This window comes from Pavona decussata, unplaced genomic scaffold (genome assembly GCF_977016875.1).
Source record: "Pavona decussata unplaced genomic scaffold, jaPavDecu1.1 SCAFFOLD_50, whole genome shotgun sequence".
Classification (NCBI taxonomy): domain Eukaryota; kingdom Metazoa; phylum Cnidaria; class Anthozoa; order Scleractinia; family Agariciidae; genus Pavona; species Pavona decussata.
The window spans coordinates 300,210-318,695 of record NW_028145472.1 but is presented as its reverse complement, the minus strand read 5'-3'; the positions used below and the strand labels follow the sequence as shown (position 1 = coordinate 318,695).

At 38.3% G+C, this 18,486-nt stretch overlaps 1 non-coding gene and 1 pseudogene across 2 annotated transcripts; one reads left to right on the top strand and one right to left on the bottom strand.

The window, feature by feature from the left end:
• Positions 1-591: 591 nt before the first annotated feature.
• LOC146481353 (uncharacterized) lies at positions 592-6,712 on the top strand (annotated as a pseudogene). The gene is made up of 5 exons (XR_014864463.1): positions 592-865; positions 3,149-3,333; positions 4,270-5,208; positions 5,979-6,104; positions 6,392-6,712. The product of XR_014864463.1 is annotated as an uncharacterized LOC146481353 (transcript).
• A 6,079-nt stretch (positions 6,713-12,791) lies between these two features.
• Positions 12,792-12,864, bottom strand: Trnap-agg (transfer RNA proline (anticodon AGG)). Its single transcript has one exon. It is a non-coding gene; the product is annotated as a tRNA-Pro (tRNA).
• Positions 12,865-18,486: the final 5,622 nt, after the last annotated feature.

The window sequence follows — 18,486 nt, the reverse complement described above, 5'->3', positions numbered from 1 at the left end:
TGGGTCAAATTTAAACTGTTATCCAAGATCAGCGAAGGGAAATGTTAAAAACAATAATTTCCCTGATTAGATAGGACAACCTTTGGACGTTCCGAAAGACTTATAAACTTATGCTTGGTATACCCAACCTATATTTTACTAGTTCTGATTCCATTTTTGTGACGATTGTTTGGACCAGTAGAAGAATGTGCGTAATATAGCTATATGATAAAGCAACTACACACAGTCACTTAAGTCTATCAACATCAAAGACCGCAAATAAACCTACGTCATCCATAGTTCCCTTTTCTCCGATATTGGCTACTATTGTCTTTGAAAAAGATGACGAACAAAGTACTTCAAAGAACTTTTTAAGTATTTTTGAAGCGGTCAATTTTTTTCCGCTTCAAAAATGGCCGGAAACCACTTTGCTTTGTGAAATCAGAATTGAAACGAAGGGTGGTTTTCTTTTGTTAAAATCAACTTCAAGGCCGAATTCCTGTGGTTAGAAAAATTACACTTAAGCGAACGTCTTTTCTGTCGGTTTCAACACTACCTCGCGTCTTGAAGCGGCTAGGGAACTACGAAACGTTCTTATCCGAGACCGCCACCATGGACGCTAACAAGGAATCCGAGCCAAACGTACAATTTAGTGATGACAAGAGCAACCTGGTGACAAAAGGGTCTTCTCGGAAGACAAAGATAGTTGTTATCGGTGTCATAACAGTTCTTCTGTTACTGGGTGCGGTGGTTTCGGTAAGTGTGTATTTTTCGCTCAGAAATGCAACTCCATCGCGTTTGACTGAAGTTAAACTGGAAGAAGGCGAAACTCTGACATATCAAGTGGACCAGAACATAGAGATACAAGGAGGCGATGTACAGAAGGGTATGTTTAGTTTTGTTTTACAGGCCGAGTGCATGGTGTTGTTTTTACTCTTTCAGTCCCGAACAGATAATACTGAACTGAAAATATATAGGCTAGAACTCAAAATTTATACCCTTTATAGTGAAAACTGTTACTAACCGTAGTTTCAACAGCTGACCTCAGATCATCAGTTTATCAGTTTGATTGGTTTAATCACTGGATTTTTTAGTTATAACTACAAAAATTTAGGTTGCTTTTTTTTCACTGGTTGAATTTTTTAAATGACTAATCACTATCGAACCTTCTGCCCCGCAAGGCAACACACATCGCTGCAAGTCATGGCGGCCAAAACTAAATTACAGTTCCTAAAATAGCGCTAAATAAACCTAAAAACAAAACCAAATGAGAAATAAGCAAACCACTATTTCAAAAGGCATGCTGTAGAGGAAGTATTGCTCTCCCCAACATATATTCAAGATCAGATCTGGTCAATCACATATCGAAGATACCAGTTCCGTTAATTTCGGCAAATGTTTGCAAACTGAGCAATTATATAAACGAGTACGGGTATTCCCCTTAAAGATTTCGTTGAAAATTACTGATTAAGGGGGTGATTTTCATAATCATGAAGCTAGCCCCCTGCAATAATACTATCAATTGTTGGCATATTTCATGGTGAACTCAAGTGAATTGGACGGCAGGGATTCAACTGCGTGAATTTTTCGAGTCGTCACTGCAAATAAAGAAAGTTAAACTCCACGAGTGCTCTTCTTAAACTAAATTAAAAAAAAAATGTTAACCAATGATGCAAGAACTAATCATCGCCAGGCTTTTCTGACAGCTCGTATGCACCTTGTTTTATTTTGAAATCCAGGAAGGCACTCCAATTTCTGTAAAATTCAACTGCTTACTGTGAAAGAAATCTCCATTCCTACTTACTGGAACATAAATTATCCACTTTTACCTCAGAATAAACGAGAATCATTATCGGCAAGCGCATTATATCAAGCTTTCTATCTCCTACCCTGACATTGTTTATTAATTATTTGCCAACTTGTTAATTAGTAGCTATAGAGTGGACATAGTTACAATACAGACTATGTAATTGACATACTGTTTACAGCTTTGTCACGTATATCAGCCATGTTTAGCTTTTCTTGTTTTTTACCCATGTAAAACAGTGCCTAATTTTCTTTTCTTTATTGCATGATTAGGGCAATAACTGCGTAGTAAATAATTGATTTTCATGAGATTTGCTTTGAAGCATTTTTAGCTGCAAGTCGCGTTCGGTACGTTGTTTACAATGGCTGAAGAGAGCACTTATGTCAACGTAACTACCATCTGGTCTCACAAAATACATTGAAAATTTTATTTCTCTCTAAGGGCAATTTAACAGCTTTTTAAGAAGAGAAACTTGTTTGAGTACCTCTCCTTTAAGCTAATGTATACTTTTGACTGACACAAAGGCAGCGAACGTCTGTACGTTCTGTGAAATATATTTCTCGATAAAGTGATTTAGCCAACTTTTTGCTAACTTTTTTGTTACGGATATTGAAAAAACTTTAAACAGTCTACATCTACATCTACATCCATTGTTAATGGTGAGTTCTCAATCGACATAACATATCGGTCTTTCGATTTGAGTGAAAATTCTAGCTAAGGGTTATTTAAATGACTTGGAAGTACCCTTTCACATTTTGTTCGTACGTTAGTTTAGATCAACATTTAAATAGTTCTTTTCGCTCGAAGTAATAGAGGAAACCAGGATAATTCTTCAATTAAGTGAAAGTGGTTTTTCTGGCAGATTCTCGGTGAAAATGAATGTAGAGTGACAACACCTTCTTTGATCTGCCATGTTGGGACGCCATTCGAAGTCACTCCAAACAATCACTTCTCATAATTTCTGAACCAAACGTCAGTTTCGCAATTAGGAGCAAAAACCAAGAATACATGCCACGTTTCAGCTAAATTCGGAAAATGATATATCCGGCCGAAGTTTGATTCTTACAGAAAATGACTGATATTTAAAGGCTCAATCGATGCTCAAATTAGTCTCTCTAAAGATGGCGTTCAGGGCCTTTTATACTAATCAAAACGAAATTATGAAAACATTAAATATTACAGTGATGTTACGCTTTGTTTTTCGGTGTTTGTCATGGTAATTGAGAGTCGTGTTACAAAATTGAAGCTTGGCTCAGTAGTATATACTTCTGCCAAAGTGCGCGATCGATTGTTTAATGAAATGAAGTAAATAAACAAAATACGCACGTGCGTTTCCACTCACTCAATTGTATTTCTTTGCAGCTACCATCCGTGCAATAGTCAGCATCCGGGTTCTTAACAAGACATCAGAAGAGTACTGGTTCCTAATTAAATTCAATTTGTCAAACGTGGCTGGCAATGTGGACATAAGAGGCGTCAAGTCAGTGACAGAGTACTTCCTGGTTCGACTGCTAACGGATTCAAGGTGAACATTTAACAAATTTGCTGTAAAATGACTTAAATTTGTAAACCTCATTTTTTTCCTTTTATCTGTTTTGTGAGACAACGTATAATTTTGATACAGGAAATTTTTAATGAGATACAATTTACAGAGTATTTTTTGAAATATTTCTCGAAACAGTAAATAAATGTGGACCCATTTGATTATGTTGATTAAGCTTCTTCAATATTCTATTCGGAAAAAAATGCATTGAACCTATCTTTGTTGAAATTGTCACACAGTACAAAGCGTCTCAGTCTTCTTATGGCGTTCGAAAGAATTTAAGTTAGTAAGATTCACATTTGATCGTAGGAAACTCAAAATGTGCCACTCAGTGGACGGGTTTATGAAGTGCTCCTATCTCCAAGTTGAATTCTAGGTCACGAGCTTTGCTTTGCATTCCAGCATTGGAGCATCAATACTTATCGTAAGATGGCTCACCGAATACAGCCCCAGAACTCGAATTAGAAGCATGAAAATGGTGCCAAGCGCGACATTTAAACAAGTCTAAGTAAAAAATTTAGACTTGCCCACATTCAAGTCAACCTCAATAATTTTTTTCTCGGGAAGCAGGCAAAAACGGATAAAAAATAAATAAAAACAAAGAAATAAATAACGATAGTGAATTTTAACGGGAGTAATGGCAGCGAGGACGTATTCGACTGTATAGAGGCGAAGGATTTGCGAAAGGCTATAGACAAGTCACCATTTTCTAAAGTTTTCCTCCTTGCTATTGATTAGGAAAATACATTTGCGCTGACTAGTTTTAAATTAGTTTTGAAATGAATTGCAAAGCTCCAATGCTTGTAAGTATGGAGACGTTAACTTACTTTCGAGGAGAGACCTTTTCCAGCTGACTGATACAAAATATAATGACAATTATGATTTCTGACTAATTTAATTTTCTAGAATGCCTAACAACGGAAAGGTCGAGTCCTTTGAGGTCTATGGGCATCGTCATACCAATGCAGAGTTCCTTCGCCTTGTGTACGGTATTCTTGAGCAACTATTACCGACTGTGAAACGCGACCTTTACGAAGATGTGGATGGAAGGAAAGCGACCGATTCCAAACCACTCGATCCTGAAGAATCTCCACTGCTCCCTGGATCTGTGAAAATGCACCGAGAAGCAAACACATCGGATAAGGACACAGTTGTCATCAAAAACCATTTTGATCGTACCGATTTTGCTAACATGCCCTCAGAAATTGATCTTGACATGAAATATTCTGACGTCGCCCTCATCAACAAGAGCAACGGAATGGTCTCAGAAAGCCACGCGTATTTTTCTGAAGAGTTAATCTTTGGCGAACCAATACACAAGAACGACGGCTTTGATGTTACAAAGATGAAGGTCACTCTAACCATCCACATTTCGCTTATTGAAACTAACCATTTGGGATACGCAGAATCCAAGAGGGTTAGTTTCAAGTTTTTCAAGAAGTTAGATATACAAAATTCTAGCGTCTCCATTTCTGTTGACCAGGAAACAAGTCGTGTACCTGCCGATGCAGTTTCTAATTCAAGTCAGACTTCGTTAAATGCTCCATTGCCCAACCAACATCAGAATTTAACCAACTCACCAAGCATCCCTCTGAAACGATCCCGCCGAGCAGCGAGCGCCGTTGCATGGAATGAGGCTGGTCCCCTGTACTTGAGTGTTGAGCACTCGTTCACAGTTTTTGAGAAGAGTGTGATCGGAATTAATGTGAAGGGAGAGGGAAAGGTTTGGCTTGAAGATGGTGACGCCATGGAAGTAGGAGTTAGTTTCGGTCTTTCCATCGGAGGAATTAATTTGCCGGATATATTTAAGGAACTGTATCGAAAGAATCAGCTGGACGGAAAAGATAAACGCACGGGATATGAGTGGAGGAGAGGAGTAGTAAGTGAATTTTCCATTTGTTCTATATTGTCCTGAATACTGCTTAACGTTTGGGGCAGTGATTAAATAAGTTACTACCTGTTCAGTAAAACTGTTTAACGTAGTGAGTCAACTTTGTGTTCCATCTGTCTGTCCATCCATCCATTCATCCATACATTCACCCATCCATCCACTCATGCATTAATTAATTAATTAATTCATACATTCATACATTCATTTATTCATTCGTTCGTTCATTCATCCATCCAACCATTTATTCATTCATTCATTCATTCATTCATTCGTTCGCTCGTTCGTTCGTTCCGTCCTTCCTTCCTCCCATCGATCCGTCCGTCCATCCATCGATTGATCCATACATTCGCCTATCCATTCACTCATACATCGCTTCATTAATTATTAATTAATTAATTAATTAATCGATGTATGAGTGGATGGATGAGTCAAATTAATTAATTAATTAATTGATTGATTAGTTCATGCATCCACCCATCCATCCATTCAATCATCCATTCATTCATTCATTCATTCATTCATTCATTCATTCGTTCGCTCGCTCGCTCGCTCACTCGTTCGTTCGTTCGTTCGTTCGTTCGTTCGTTCCGTCCGTCCTTCCTTCCTTCCTTCATTCATTCAACCAAACAAAAAGAGAGGCTGACAGTTAAGCTGGCAATCAGTCAATAATTCGCAGACATTCCGAAATTGTCAGATGAATCTTTCCCTTACAAGATACTAAGATGTAAACTTACGCCTTGCTTTCTCTATCTCCTCAGACCGTTAGCATTCCTGTATTCGTTATATCAATTGGAGTCGATTTCAGTCTTAGTTTCCAAGTCAACAACCAACTGAGCTTTCCTCCGGAGGGAAATTCACTCAGTCCTGTCAAGTTGGCCATAGAGGTAAATATTCTAATAATTCCATTTTCTCTCTCGAAAACTCTTCTGTACCAGCTGTTTAGTAAACGACCGTGTGTTCCCAGCCACACTTTATTAGTCATTAGGAGAAGCCAGGTTTCCCTGTACCTGAAAAAAGTATTCACAAATTCAATTCGTTATGAAAGAAGACAACGTAGTTGAAAAGTATGTTTCTTTCACTGATTTTCTACCTTAGGCGTTTTACCGAAAATGAGTTAACCAACGATGACTGAAAAATTATTAAATGGCTGTTCCTTTTTTTTTTTTATCAGATTGAACCTTTTGCCGAAGTAACAGCAAGTATTGAAGCGTATGTGTCAGCCTACATTATCCGAGCTGGTGCCTACGGAGATGGCACACTAGTGCGCGTTGGTCTTCCTGTGACCCTGTCCTACCAAGAAGCCCGTTATCCAGGAAAGAGGTGGTGTGTGGACCTTTCTGCTCGTCTGAATGCACTGGAGCTGAGTGCTGGCATTTTCTACCAGTGGTGGGACTGGTGGTGGTGGGACTGGGGAACACGACATACTCTGTATGAGTTTGGAAAATGGTCTGCTCTAGACAAAAATTGGAAGGTGCTTGGAAGATGTGGCTAAGCGTGAGATGCAGCTCAGTATTTGGCAAGTGTGATTGTGTCTTCTAATAAAAGACTACAATATTTAGACTTTTGTAAGCTGGAGTAAGGAATTGAACGTTTAGTTTATCCATTAATAAACTGATTTTAATTTTTTTACTCTATTTTTACACGGTCTGACAGCGGAAGTTCACTGCACTGTGTGGACCTCTTCAAACATGATTCACCAGCCATGATTCGTTGGTCATCCTGACTTAGATATTGTCTGCTGAGATTAGAGAGTAACAGCCATACATATTTCACTGCAGTGCCAGTGCAGAGCTGAGTATTTCCATAAATGACTTGTCGGCTTTGATTCGCTTGTTACTCCCCAAAAGGTCCAAGGAATTTCCAGATATTTTTCTTTTTGGATGTTCATTCTAAGTACGGTGACACAAACCACCGGTAACTTACCGGTGGTATGTGTAACCGTACTTATTCCATGGAATGGAATTTTCCGTGGCAAATTATACTAGAGTTTTCATTCATCAGGGTAAATATGGTTACACTGAGTCTTATAAATTACTTTGGAAAATTTCTGGGCTGTTTTTTATTTTGATCTTGAACGAAGCAACGTAACTATTTTACTTAATATATGGGTTATCCCATCACCCAAGCTTTTTACCTGTCTTCCTTCAAGTGGAACTGGCGCTTCTACAAGAGTCCACTCTAAATTTGCGGAACTGTCACACGTACAAACGGCAATCAAGATTATCAATCATTTTCCACCGCGTAGCCGTCTTTCACTTGTCTGATCTTGCTCGAACCGTATACGTATACGCATGAATCATGTTTGAAAAGTCTGGTATGTACATGGCAGTGAAATTTGCTGCTATGAGATGGGAGGGATCTGAAAGAGACAACACCAAATGGAGCATATGAAAATAAATTTCATTTGCACATAAAGTATATTTATCAATAGTATTAAGCAAACGCAGGAGTCTTGGCAACTGCAATAATGGGCAAAAATTAATTGAAATACATTTTCAGCTGTTCCATTACCCGCATTACCCGTACACCTTTTGAATTGTCATATTTTTTGTGACACAAATCGCTCCCGTTTGTTGTGTGGTCCTTACATCTCTATAAGCAGCAGAGGCCTCTCTGACATCTCTCGTACCCGAGCGGAGATTGGGAGAGAAGAATAAGAAGCGAGAAAAAACATCCATGCGCCATTTTTTTGCCTTCCTTTTTATCCCGTTTTTCTCTCCGTTTACGATATGTCCCTCCTTTTGCAGAAGCCATTGTAATCTATAGCTTAGAGAGAAGGAGAAAATATATCTTCCATTTCCAGCCAGTTGTTATTCAAATTCCCATTTTGCAACTGCTCTAAATTGGCTAAAATTATTCGCTCAATACCATAAAAATCCCGTTTAATACAGAACCGAAGCTATTTAGTTTGCAGTGCCATATCCTTTATTGCTACGTCGTCAGAAAACTAATTCAATATGAGTTTTTTTTTCTTGGTATAAACGTCTTTCAGACTCTTAAGATGTTTGCCGTCGTATGTGTGTTGGCCTCGTCTCCATTCACCCTTCACGCGCTTTCGAGTGGCACGTCACTCGTTGAACCGGATCAGGAACACACGCGAATCCTCCGGCATGAAGCTCTAATCGTTTGATAGGGGGGAAAAGGCCTGGAAAGGAGGCTAAGTGTGTCAGTGTGTAAAGGGTAGTTTCAAGGGGGGAACAGTGTGTGTTTGCGTCATTCCTTGCATCCAACGTAACATAATAAAGAAAACCAGTGTATTTTAACGCATAAAAACGCTGTAATGTAGGTGCCCAGGATTGAATGTACGTGTGTGTTTGCTTTGGGGCGCTTGTCTTTCACAGCTTTCTGTAAGCTCGTTTAGAATAAATAAATCTACTCTGAAATTAACCTGACTTGACTGTCTGTGTTTCTTCGAAACGACTTCAATTCCGTGCAATGTGAGCGACCTTATTTCACAGTCAGTATTACATAAACCGTTTTTGCGGCAGTACAAGGTTCATTCTGTAACGAAATGGTATAAGAAACAGAAATCCACCGAAGACTGAAGGGCAAAGTAAAGCCTAAAACGTTTGCACTTCTTTTAACACTTAGTTTCTTTATGGCTGTTTATATAGTATTCCATGCACTGTTAAAGGTTGTGGTACTTTTGAGTCTCTGGATAAAATCCTAAAGTGTAACCATTTGAATGATCAAGCTATTGTGATCGCTCGGCATCACGGTTTTTTCCGTTGTGCTGTTTATTAAGTTGTATAACTGAGTTAATCTTAACTTTTGACTGGTTTTGTGGAGGAAATCGTAACTCGGCTTTTGTTATTGAACTAGTGTGAGACGACCGAAGTCGGCATTTACGCAGAGCTAGTGGACATTGTAAACAAGCTATAGTTCAATGAAGGTCTTGTGATTATGACTCTTTTCCAAAAAATTATCGGTCAATATTAAGCCGGTTGGCAATTCAAATGCCAGCGCGCTATAAAAACTTTAGTTGGAATATAATACCATTTTCCAAAACGTTTTCCTTAATTGTAAATTATAGGCAAGACTTCGCTTCAGAAAAACAGTCGTTTATCGAATAACTTAATTCACTCCTGAGCGTCCGTATAGCATAATTCAGTCAGTCCGATAAACGAACCAAACGGAATTTATTTCTTTTCATGGACAAATGCAGCGATAAAATATTACTTTCCTGTGAACCTTATTACTTGTAAATTGTGTTTTGAAAACTGAATTTGAAAATTTTTCGAGACTTGAGACAGAGAACAAATGGAATGATTTCCGTCTTGGCTGATGCAGACGATGCGGAATTTTTTTTAAGGAAAAAAAAAGATGCTGGGTCACTCACTTTAGCAAGCCAAGTTTCCGTTCAGAATACATTTACCGTTTTCGTCGACGGAAAGTAACGCGGGAAGTTGTAAGGAAACGAGACTTAGCGGAGACAGGAAGGTGTAATTAGCAACTGTTTGTTGAACAGAAACAATGAATAAGTAGGTAGGAAAAAGGACATCGGATATCGAGGTGGCTAGCTACAGTCCTCAAACAGAGACACGTAAGGATTCGTTTCGGCGAACCATCTGTTCGGAAAGCCTTAGCCACCCGTCAGAAAGTCGGAGACTTAGCATGAAATTGTGATGTAAAACTGGAATTTTCTTTCACAAAATGTCGCCTAAACATTTTGTGGCATTGGAAATCTAATTTCTTTTGATTTTGGAGAGAAAAAAAGAGTTCCGTTTAGAGTGCAATTTTTTAAAGAGCAATTTGCATTTTTCAAAAAGCCAACGACGACCTGCAAATTCGAAAAATAACTAAGATTCCTTTCCATGAAACTTTGTGACAGTAAAATCTTCAGCTGAAGAATATGAACGAATAAATTAAACTGTGTTAGCTTACGCAAATATCACTAATTAAGATCCGGAAACGAGCGGGAACACAAGAAACATCACTATATATTTAGCATTAAAGTTGTCTTTAGGTGTCGCCGTACGAAAAGAAACTGATTTAATTGCTTCAAACACGTATATATTACCAAATAAACCTTGAATTCCAAGAGGTACACCTTGAATCAATTGATATGGTTTGAACAATGGAGTCTTTGGATATTTGCATTCAAGTGAAAGCTATGCTTAGCCGCACTTTCACGATCATTTGCTGTTTGACTATACTGTATGACTTGTAATAACTTTGGTTTATTAGGGTTTAGTGTTAGAGTTAGGGTAACGTTTTTGAGTCTGTGGATGACATCAATGACCTTTCAAATACAGTCAGATGAACTTTACTTTCTTGTAGTGCTCTGTAACGTGTTTTTAATTTGATTACGTGTATAAAGTCTTCAAGCGTGACATTAAGACGCAAAGGCTATTGGGCAAAACCTTCGTCATGTTGAAGTGAACATTTTACAAATAAAATCACCCACATCATATTAGAGGGTGATATATTAAACCAGAAAACGTTTATTATCCGGAACGACTACACTGATAAAAAAACTGCACTCAGGATGAGGGACGATGGTGCGTTACAGAAATTTCTGCTGTACAGACTGGCACAAGTATTTGCGGGCGGAAATGGATCTTATGTAAATGACAGTTGTTAATAATAATAAAGTGAAAGTGAAGTGAAGTCAACGAGACGTCACAGCTCAAGATTTAATCGTTTCATTGATTTCTTTGTTTTGAAACAACGCAAATTTAAAAGCCGAGTTGTTATGTGATCTTTTGTGTTTCTTAAAATAAGGAATAATTTCTGGCTCACAATTTTGGAGGCCGGAACCTTTGAGAAAAGAGTCAAAATCTTAACCATTCTGTTCAGACCAAAACGGCTTTAAGCCATAAAAGACGGCTTTAAGCCATAAACGGATATAGAAAGATGCGTTTGCGCCATTCTAGAAGATTAAGCCGGGCCATCCGACATTTATCTGCCCCATATTAACAAAGAAATAAATACATAAGGTTAAAAAACATAGCAATATGTTCAACCACCGTATTAGCGCATGTTTAATTACAAAAAAGCGCTCTTTATCGCATCGATGCTTAGTGAGAACGGGGCCTTTGTTACGACACCTTTTCGGTTCACAATAGCCGGGAGAGCACTAATTGGGTTATTTTCAGGAGCCTGAGCATTCCTTTTTTTTACGTGCGTTTAGCCAAGGTTAAGAAAAAATTATCCGCTTTCAGAAAATGTGTTTTTGATCAAAATGTTTAATGATGCGCTTCTTAGTCACGAAGTAAGATAAAAAAAAAAAAAAAGAAAAACAACGAAACCCAAACGAACCAAACGTCACATCCCTGAGTATATTATCACTAATTTAGAGAAAAAAGTTTCAACCTGTAAAGTCCTAATTAGTATCAACGTTATATTCTCCCCTCTCCACATTTATATATTTCTAACAGCACAGGACAGGAGAATTTATTTAACCATCTTGATTTATCATTCGCCATTTATTACTTCTCCATTTTCCTAAACATTACTACTTCTCCCCACCTATTCTTTTTCTATGTAAACTCTCCAAAAATCCCCCAAACTATCTGAGATATTAATAACGACATTAGGTAACAAACCTTTGATGGCATTTTGTTGATTGCATGAAACCACAAGAACGTAATAATTGTTATAAGTTAAAGGTGAAAAATATCTTAGGATTCAGGGGTACGCCCCTTAGATTTTGCTCTTCACGCCTACATTGGTGTAAATAAAGTTCGTTATTAAAATTTATTTATGTAATAAGCGTCCTTTTTTCGTTTTTATATCTATTTATTCGTTTCTTTCTCTATTTTTTCATAGCCCTGTTTCTTTACGGTCTGTCGAAGCTCGACTGTTCTCATTTCCGTTGTTCTCGATAATGCGACCATTTGGTGAATCCTAATTAATCTCACTTTTTCAGTTACTGTTCGTTTAGAACTATTTTCTTATATCGGATTTAAGAAAATGCGTCAAATTTAAACTGCTAAACCAGAACAGGTAAGGGAAAGCTTAAGCCTGTAACTCAGTTAAACAAAAATATCCCTGATAAGATAGGACAGACTTTGGAAGTTCCAAAAGAAATAGAGCTTGGTACTGACCCAACCTATGTTTTACTTGTTCTGATTCCATTTTTGTGACCATTGTTTGGACCAGCTAACGAATGTGCGTAATGAAGCTATATGATAAAGTAAATACGCATAGTAGTTTATTCATTTAAGTTCAAAGTTCGCAAATAAACCTGCGTCATTCTGAGGTCCTTTTTTCCGCATACTAGCTAGAGTGATTGCCTTTGAAGAAAGATGAATCACAAAGTACTTGAGTCGTTTTATAATGTCTTAGACTCCAGGCGAATTGTGAAAACAGGTCTGTTGAATTTGCTCACTGGGGTGGCCCTGATCATATATAGCTGCCTCTGTTGCACCAAATGAAGTATTTTGACATAATTATTCAACCAGATGAAATGGGTAGAGAAACATACACTGACTGATCATGGGATCTAGTGACGAACATACCTCAGTTTGAAGGTCTACGTATTCTATATTTTTTTTACTACAACATTATATATGAGAATGATGTATTAGTCAGTAAATGACATAGGTATACCCGAAAAAAAATCCGAGTGCTCCTATCAGGAGTCGAACCAAAGTCCTTCCGATTCCTAGTTCGGATGCTCTACCACTGAGCTACAGGAGACTCACTCGCTTATAAGGCCATTAAACTAGGTTCATCGGAGACTAATATCCTGCATACTGCTAGGACTTGAGTATCATGTGTGGCATATGCGCAATGGAAATAATGTGATGGAATTTTTTAAGCCTGGTGAATAAATGAGAATGATGTATTAATCAGTAAATGACACAGGCATACCCGGAAAAAAATCCGAGTGCTTCTATCAGGAATCGAACCTAAGACCTTCTGATTACTAGTTCGGATGCTCACCACTAAGCTACAGGAGACTCGTGTGAGCTAAGGCCATTAAACTAGGTTCATGGGACAAACAAACATTATATATGTTCTCCCTAAAGATGCTTAAAAAATCATAGGGAAACCGTTGACAGAAACATGGCGGAAACAGACCGACAACAAAGTCAACGGTACAACATGACCAACTCTTCCGTCACTCCTCCGAAACGGCGATTTCGGTGGGTAACTCAAAATAAAGTGGTCACTTAAACTTGGAAGAAGGCCGGGCCTACTTATCTTAGCACCGAATTTCCAATAAAGCTGTTTGAGAAAAAAGTTGTCGGAATCACGGTAAAGGGAACCGGAATTGATTATTTCAGTGAAAAACAGAAACGGTTTGGAGATACAAGTGAAAGTCAAGATTTCTGTTGGAGGCAAAGAAAGGAAAAAGAAACCCGCACAGGATACCAGTGGAAAAAGACAGTAGTAAGTCGCTTAGATTTAAAGTTAATCGGGTGGAGAAAGGAAAATTAAATTCCATTTCTCACCCATTGTTTATTCCCTGATGGATCTTCCTTTCTGAGTTAAACGGGCATGACAACCCTTCAGATACAATCTGTTTTGCAGATTTAATCTACACTAGAACGCAGACAATTTCAAAGGACAATAACCTAGGCACTTCACAGTTTTAAAGCGTATCCATGCATAATAAACATCCACTGCGTACCAGACTCATGATCAACGAGTGGTATAAACAGTAAGATAGCCATTGCAAGGATGTTGTGATCTGGTAACGAAAGAGTTGCAGCCTTTGAAGCTGGGTGAAGGCTCAAAACTATTGCTTGCAACTAATAAAAAAAGGTCACTCTTTAAAGTTTTAAATAGTAGAAAAGTCCTTTGCTAATGCTTGGGTTTTCACATCCGTCTCATTTCTAAGTGGCTGTGCCCTCTTCTTTAGTAATTTTTCTTTCTTGTATTAATGTAACACCGTATAATTTCTGGGCACGAATAAACATTGTTGTTGTTGTTGTTTGTTAGACGATCACAGACTACTGAGTTTCCTTAGTCCAAGTAATCTGGGAGGGTGCATTTTGGTGATTGGGTAATCAATGTAACCACAATTCAACTAACCGCCAATTGTTCCCTCTTTTTTTTAGTCTGTTTCTATCCCTGTGTAATTATTACGAGTTGGAGTGGATTTTAACCTAAAATGTTCGGGCGAGTACAAGCTGACCTTCCCACCCGAGGGGAATTCACTCAGCCCTCTCAAGTTAGCCATACAGGTAATACTTTTAATTGAGCTGCTGTTGACAACTTCCTCAGTACAGCATACGAAATATTTAGCAACGAGCACAGATTAACCAAATAGGCAATTTGAGGCAAGATGTCACGGCAATGATGAAATCGTGGTTAAATTATTTTGTCCGACAACCCAGGCTGGCAAGATGTTTAACTACGAAGTTGCAGTAAATTTATTCAACAACTGAAAACCATCGATCGTATCATTATTTAAACGCGAGGTTCTAAACATTCTGGACCAAAACAAAGTTGGCAAACATACCACATTGTAACATTAATCCAGTTTATGGATCAAGAAGCGCTGACCAAAATTAACCAGTTTTTTGCCTTGGCAAGTTGTACGCCGAAACGGCTTGTACTTGTAAATTTGCTATCAAATAAAACCAAACATCCACTTTCACCGTTTGGGGGAAGCAGGGATTCAAAACTGTATTTTGCTTTAAATACAGGCCATATAGCAGATAAAACCGAAGATAAGTCCTATCCGTGCAAAGTGCGTCGCCAAGTCCTAAACGGATCTAGTGCAATGTGGAAGGATAAGCCATGCATTCAGCAAAAGATACAAATTAAACCACTTGATCTTGATCCGTAAAGCCACAACTTTCTTGGTGGGCGTGGAAATGTCAGTCCATGTTACCTAAAACATTCCTCAGTTTATTTAACTTTTGATTCACGCTGTAAGAAAGTCTTGAAAAAAGCTGTTGACCTTTCACTATTTTTAATATTGTTTTTTTCAATACCTGCAATTGTAAAGTTCCTGATATGGAAAACAGTTTTGACGTAAAACTTTCTAAGGTTGATTTTCTCAAGAATACTAAACTGAAGCAAGCGTAAGCGTTGTGCTTAGTTTTCACTAATAATGAGAACGGGGACGACATAAGACACAGGCGGCCCAAGCTCATGTTACGAAATAAACGTGACTGGTAGCGATCAGTACCGGGCGTATTGTGTTACATTTGAATTTATATAAGTTTGTATGGGAAACCAACGGCTTTGTTTAAAACCGTAGAAATTTGAACGATTTCTCAATAAAATTGACTTACCTTGACTCCTTGTTGTATTCTTTGTTGCTTGTCTGTTTTTAAAGTCGATTGGAAGCGATTTGGGGGAGTTATCGTTTCTGTTGACATCCACTCCTAGTGGATACTGATCGCTACCAGGTACTGATCGCTACCAGTCACGTTTATTTCGTAACATGAGCTTGGGCCGCCTGTGCATAATAATGAACACAAGCACAAGGCAGTCAACCGTTTCGTCCACCATCGAAGGGAGATGGCATAGAGCATATGTTTACGCTTATATCCTAGTGAAAATCTGGCATTGTACAGACCTTTCTTTTTACCATAGTCTCCTGATTACCCATTATTGACAGTGTTGCCGAACAGAACTTATAAATGAATTTACTTGAATGTAGCCTGATGACCAGGGGGGGCTGGCAGCTACCTTTGATCTTGCCGCTTTTCCGAAATAGATGATCGCCCCAGTAAAGAAATCTGTCAATCATTCGTAAACCGTAATGAGCATGCGCCAAATGCAAAAGATTTATGCGAATTTGTCCGTAGCGACTCGACGGTGGAACACGCGGTCGTATTTAGTTATTGATTATTTACTGTTAGCATGTTTTTTTGCGGTAGTACGAAGTTGAACACTACGATCAATCAAGACCGCTGGAATGAGATGCCACTTCATACTTTGTTTTAGGTTAGTAGAGCCGTCAACATTGAAATTGCGAGCGACATGTTCTCAGCTGAGCTGAGATTTAATACCAGCGAGTGTATGTGGTGAAGAATATGATTTGTAACGTAGCAAACGATTATGGTTTTCGTCGTCTCAGGAAGATATTGTACGTCGACAAAATAGTAGATTTCAATTTCGATTCTTGTTCAGTTCTGAAGAAACTAGAAACCACACAGTGTTTCACGACTGTCATCGCGAAAGCCCAGAATGTAAGCTTGTTTCTCAAGATCGGCTTGGAACTTTAGTGTAAGCTTATTAAAAGTATTTGTCCCACATTTTATGCGTATTAACTGTTGAAAGCGTAGTTACGAATGAAACAGCATGTTTATTTTATGGAATTCTCCCTCTGTTCGACGCGTGACGACAGTTATTCCTGAAAGGTTAATTTTAATGCACAAATGGTTTAAATGCATACACAAGGAAAACGGCTTTAGTCCTTAAGAAATTTTTAGATAAGAAAACGTTGCAACTGGAAAGGATAGCTTATAAAGATCTCAGAAGTAGATTGCTTAACATTATTGTGAATAGAGCTACCAGGTTTATATGAGCGGTTGCAAGGGTGTTTGTCTCTTGCGTGAAGAGACATTCAAGTCCTCATTCTCTTGTGCAAAAAATTGGGAAGTCGAGTTCAGTAGCACTGGGTGAACAATGTACTGATACACTGAGATCCTGCAGAAACCACATGCATGTGCAAAAAACCTTGGAAGGTACATGTAAATATTATTGTCTCACCTGTCACCCTTACAGATGTCCATGACCACCTCTATGGGTATGGTGGTTTTCCCCCATTGGTGGATGTCAAAATGGGGTTACTGGGAATGCACCCAAAACCCAACTGCAAGGGAGATACAGTACTAAATAGATCCTGGGATGGCAAACTCAGTCAACCATGGTTTCTCTATGTATGCAACAGCCATTTCGAAGAAGACAATCTAAATTATCGCCCCTTGATTACTGAAGTGTTTCTAAACACTCGAGGATTATCCCAGCTGACCACATTACTTTGCAGTATGATAATGTCATCAGTATATGACAATTTACATCAGAACTGCAACATTTTGCAATATTGTTTAATTGGTCCATATTTTGTAATATAGTCAAGTGTAATTAGCATATTGTAAATTATACAATTACTACACATTTTCACACACTTGACTGGCTGAAGTATTGCTGTTTAGCACCCTGCCTCTTTTATGTTTCAGTTCTCACACCAGAGGTATGATAGACAAAATCTAAAATAATTAAAGGTTACTTCACCTCTTCCTTTAAAATAATGAGATTTATTACCAAGCATACATACTGAATTCAAAAGTCAATATTAATTTTGTGGCTCACTTGGCAAAGTTGAAGAGCAAAGTGCTGCTTTCATCACCTCTCAACTTTTCACCGTTTAGAAGAGATTGGAAAAGAAAAATCTGTTGTTGAGGTATGATAGTAACATTTTAACTAATTAAAGCGAAACAAAAAATTAGATCACCAGAACATCCACAGTTTGTTGACTCTCAGTGGGCAGTTGCTGTAAAGGGAGGAAATTCTACAGTGTACAAAAGTGTACATAAATGAAAAAATAGCCGGAAGATAGCGATAAAGTGGAATGGAGGGAGGCTTACTACCTCTCGCGAGAGTCAATTTCTACAGGAGCAGGTCTAGCCCTGTGAACTGTGTCAGATCTAGAAACAGCCAACTCTCTCATAAGCGACAACCCTTGGTGCACGACAAATAAAAAAAGTGGTCGCTTACGGGAAAGATCAACAAAATAAGCCTAATGCTGGACTGATAAATTAATTACCTAAAAAATTACCCAAGCAGCTAAAGTTAGGCAAATAAAAACTAATTTATTTGATTTTTTCACATCTATTCATTCTTCTGACGAAATTTTGTGTAACATTTTGGAACAGTTCACTGAAACAATTCCCATTTACCTACAGATCTAATTATAGTAATCTTCTCTGTCTGTAAACTGTCAGTCTGAGAAATTATTTACTCAAATCATACGCGAATATGTTGGGTGGTCGCTTACCGGAAACAGAAAACAAAAGAATAATAATATGTCAAATTTCTGGCCTAAAAAGTGGTCGCAGTCCCTTAGAAATTTGAGTGGTGGTCGCTTACGAGAGAGCTCTTGAAACAGTATTTAACTGAGAAACAAAACGGTTGTTTACGAAGTGGTCGCTTTGAGAGAGTTGACTGTACTGATCCTCTCCGGGGTCAGCTAGTCGTCGCTTGCAGTATTTTCGTTTTTCGCTGCAGAATTTGCATCCGTGATCCCTCTTGATGACCAAACTTCAGGTAAAAGAGCGACCGAAACCTTCCTGTTTTGTTTGGACGTCGAATAGCCAAATTGTTTGCGAATCCGCACAGACGCGCTTTCACATA